The sequence below is a fragment of the Alligator sinensis genome, unplaced genomic scaffold (genome assembly GCF_000455745.1).
Source record: "Alligator sinensis unplaced genomic scaffold, ASM45574v1 scaffold60_1, whole genome shotgun sequence".
Classification (NCBI taxonomy): Eukaryota; Metazoa; Chordata; order Crocodylia; family Alligatoridae; genus Alligator; species Alligator sinensis.
The window spans coordinates 5,001,404-5,006,091 of NW_005841858.1; positions in this window are offsets into that span (position 1 = coordinate 5,001,404).

A 4,688-nucleotide genomic window follows, 5' to 3' on the forward strand; every position below is an offset into this window, starting at 1 on the left:
GTTAATAAAAGCATTCTGCTTTGAAGCACCTTCATTTGAACACTTATATAATAAGGGTTAATTTGCTGCATGATCAGAGCACTCTGCAGCAGTGCGCTGCTGTTTAGGTGTGGCTGGAGAGTGCTTTCAAGGGGCCGATCATGCAACAAATGTAATTTCTGTCTGTGCCTTCAATTTGCACAATGTAGAATTAACCTTTGAACCTCAGAGCCATAAGAATTTTCAGACTAACAGTTTAGCAAGATTTTTAGAGGGTTAAACACCCATGAATAAGGATAGCATAAGTCATAATTACAGGCACATTTTGGACCCTTTTCAGTTTTCTAAGTACACTCCTAATTTTTCTAAGTACACAGACCTTGTGCCCTTACATTTTTTAGGGTGGGATTCCATGATTCTCCCTCTCTAAGCCAGGTCTCAGGCTGCAGAATCATGTGGTCCAATCATGCATAGCCAGCATGTCTGTCTGGGCTGAGCAACTGAAAAACTGACCTTTGGGTTAGTACAGATGACCAAATAGCTGACTCAAAAGCAATTTTGGCAGTAGGAACAAAAGATAATGTAAAGAAAAAGTTTTTAAAGCAATAAAAACAGTCTACACTTTTCTCTGTCTTACTTAAAGGCTTAGCATCCTGTCAATATTTAGGCAGGTTCAATTGCTTCAGACCAGTGATTCTCAACTAGGGTGCTGTGATACCCTGGGGTGCCTTGAGAACCTTACAATAGTGCTGCAGGGTACCATGCAACATTAACACTGCTGGTTATACAAGCAGATTCACAAGATAAAAACAGATTTCAAATAGGAGTTCATGTGTCACAAATATTCTGACCTGTTGTGGTCTTTTTGAGTTCTTTGCCACAGAAGAATTGCTCTATTATTTTTCTATAGTCTAAAAAAAGTGAAAACTAAGAACTAGTATTTTCTGAAGAGTATTTGAGTCTAAGGAGCAGTACCTTGAGTCAAAAACTCTGCTTTAGACCTTTCAGCAGATTCTGCCTCTGTTCCAGTCTGTTTGGCCCCTTGACACACCTTTGAAACAGGTCCCTGAGAAGTCTCCTCCTGTTTTCAAACAGTCTCTTTTTAACTGTTTAAAATCTTTTGATCTTTAAACTCTCAGCACAGGCAAAATAAGATTATAATTTAGCTGGCACCTTCACAATTTAGTAGCTCAGGGATTATTTCTTAATGACCCCCGAAGTGTTTCACTGGCGGTTGCTCATGTGGAGCCATTGCATTGCTTATGTTGCTGCTTCTCAACAGCTCTGCCAGTAAAATAACCAGACAGTGCATTTTGTAAACATTCCAATAAAGTCAGACAAGTAACTATCCTGACAACCAGGCCCCATGCAGTATTCATGAATTATTACAGGTCAGCCCCACATCCTTCACCATATGTACAATTACTATAACAAAAAGAAAAATTACAAGAACTTTCACTTCTCATGCTCCAGGGGATAAACTGATAACCAGCTTAGACCAAGAAAAATTCATATGCCCATTTAATGAACTGGGAAAGAGCATTATGGATTTCTTTTATTTTACTTCTACTCGACTACTAGCATCAGCCACTATTAGAGACATGATACTGACCCAGACAACAGTCAGCCACGGATCTTTACTTACAATGGATTTCCAAAGTACTTAAAAATTTTAAATGCAACTACAAGGAAGAGAAGGTGAATGTACCACAAAAGTACATCAGAGACTGGAATGTAAGGACCATGCCCTAGTTCAGAAGAGCCCTTAAGCAAAAGTTCATGTCCACCAGTACCAAAAGAAAAATTAGCTTAGGCCTATTTATAAATTCAGGCTAAGCTTGCTCTGCTTTAAAGTTAAAAGCAATCTTAATTGCTTAACCAAACAGGGAAATTTTCTGGAATCAGGGCCCCAACCCTGCAGGGACTGAAGTCAACAACAAAAAATCCACAGGCTTCAGCAAAAGGACTGAGCAGCAGTACCTCCATACTGTGCAAGGTTAAATGGCAGGAAAGATTTAAAAATGAATTCTACTTTATTTCAGTGATAGAGGATGAAATGCTACTTTTATTTCTATTTATACATGTGCAAAGGGACCTGATATTCTATCAGAATGCCATACTTTATCTAGAAGCATACACAATGTTTTCCCATCCTTCCATCCTTTTCATCTATGCAGAACCACACTCAAAACTCCCCCAGCAAGCTGCTAGAAACAGCAGCTTATCTTGCAGATAGCAGCCATTCCATTCCTATCTGACTTAGAACCCAATCCTCAACTCCTTAGTATTCAGGCAAAACTTTGACAAACTTCAAAGAGAGTTTTGCCCAAACAAGGAGTTCAGGATCAGGCAAAGGCTAAGGCATGCCTAAATATGCTACAGATGAATGGCAGTGCACTCTCAAGGAGAGATGCAGATATGAAACTTACAGTTCAAAATGTTGCAGAGAATGTTTGACACCAAGTAACAACATACAGAATAAATTTGTCTGAGGGGAAAGGGGACAACATATAGCCACGAATGTTTTAAGGAGCACAATTTTTATGTTAAATATCATTAAACTACAAATTCAGGACAGCCTTATTATAACAAGCCCTGCTTAAAGCAGCCTCCTTCCTCTGCTAGCCTTTTCCCCTTCCCCCACCATTTGAACAGTTCCAACAGCATAGCATAGCAGGAACCAATTTTTTTCATTATGATGCAGCAAATTGACTGACCCTATTATAGCAGATACCCTCTTTTAATTAAGTTTTCTCCCGGTCTCACGGGGGTTCATTATAATGAGGTTGTACTATACAAAAATACATTTGAAAAGTATAGTTAATTATTGGCTAATTTACTGTTAATTATATTTCTGGCTTTTTTTTTTTTGAGCTTCTTATACTTTTATGCACATAGGCATCAATTAAACATTATCTCTATCTCTCTCTCTCACACTTCTCCTCAGTTATACCACATCTGGATACCTCTCACCCTTCAACTGAAAAGAACATTTTTCTTCTCTTCTTGGCTGTCTAGTCCTTCTCCAAGCAAGGGCTTGCCAGTGACATCCCTGGGAGCAGAAGCAGACCCTAAGCTGGAAATAGGATACTACTTTGGACTGAGGCTTTTCTTTAAAAAAAGGAAGATTCAAACACACTGCTCACTGGCTCAGGATGGGCAGCCACTTCTGTCCTGTAAATTGGTCTCTATTTCTGCTTTGAGTGCCATCCTGTCTGTGGCTCATAGCTGTACTGGGACCCAGTGTTTTATTCCATTTTGCTTAGACTGGTGGAAAGTCCAGAAGGAGAATGTAGTAACAGGCTAAAGCTCCAATTAAGCCCAGGGGTTGGGGCAACTAGAGCACTTCTATGCCAATGCCACTCCACTTTGTTTGGGGCTGTGGGCTTTGTTCAGCCTGGGTTTTCCTCTCCCAATTTGGGTTCAACTCCCCTAGAAACTGTCGCCTTGTTGGATCACATGTAGCATAACCCGAAGCAATCAGTGTAGACAGGGGAATTCATGTTAAACATTTGGCCAGCTGGCCATGGTCTACCCTAGGTCTAGCATGGAATTAAGACAGAGGTGGCTTTGTCAGTGCTGTGTGGTTGTGTTGGTGTTGTTGACACCAGGAGGTTTTCTAGTGTAGACAAGCCCCGAGGGCAGGACCATCATTCATCAGAGGTGCTGAGTACCCGCGGTATTACCCTGAGGCAAGGGAAGCTGTGGGCGTCAAGCACCACTAAACACCAGCTCCCTCCTGACAAACGTTAAATGAGGATAACTTGATACTTGCATTCACCTGCCCTTGAAGCAAGGATTTCTTAGGGTGAGATCTTTTGTTGGACCTACTATGTAGCTGGGATCAAGTTAGACAAACCTGTGAACCTCAGACAATCTTCCTCAGGTCTCCCTAAGGAGGACCTGAGACCTGAGGAAAACTGTCTTACATTTGAAAGCTTGCCTAACTTGATCCCCGCCTCACAGTGGGTCCAAGAAAAGATCTCACCCGAAGAAATCCTTGCCTCTCGCATCATTTTGGGACCATCACGGCTGCCACATCACTCCTGATTCCCTTAGCAGCGATGCCCTTGGCAGCAATGGGCACTGCCACTTACTGGGCGGTGGCGCTAATCTGAGTCTGAAAAAAAAAAGAAAAGAAAAGAAAAAGAAAAAGAAAAGCCAAACTCTTTTCTGCGCTTGAGCTCTGGGCCGGCGGCGGGAAGCTCATGCTCCTTCCAATTTCCTGTCAGGTCCATGTTTGAGATCTGACAAATTCCTGGCAGGGTGCATTGATCTGGCTATAAATACCTGACGGTGAGGGGCGGGAAGCCCCCTGGAAGGAGGGCCCGGGCCGGGCCCCAAGGCGAGGCGAGAGGCGGGAGCAGCTCCCTCAGCCGCGGCGGAGCAGCCCCGCCAGCGAAGTCCCTAATGGAAGGGGAGCTGCATTAAGCCCATTAACATCGGCTAAATGGCTCCCATCAATTTTTAATCAGAAACCCAAGCGGGGCGCGGGGCGGCGGATCCCAGCAGCAAGTAAATTTAAATACCGGTGACGGGGAAATCCAATCACTTAAGCGGAGGAGCCCGCGAGGCAGCGCTGTCGGGCTGCCGGGGAGGGGGGGCGACAGCTATATTAATAAAGATTAAAGCGCTGCGAAGCGGCCATGCGAGCCCAGCCCAGCCCTTAACCCTTCGCGCGCCATGCCCGCGCTGCCCCCGGGCAGGGC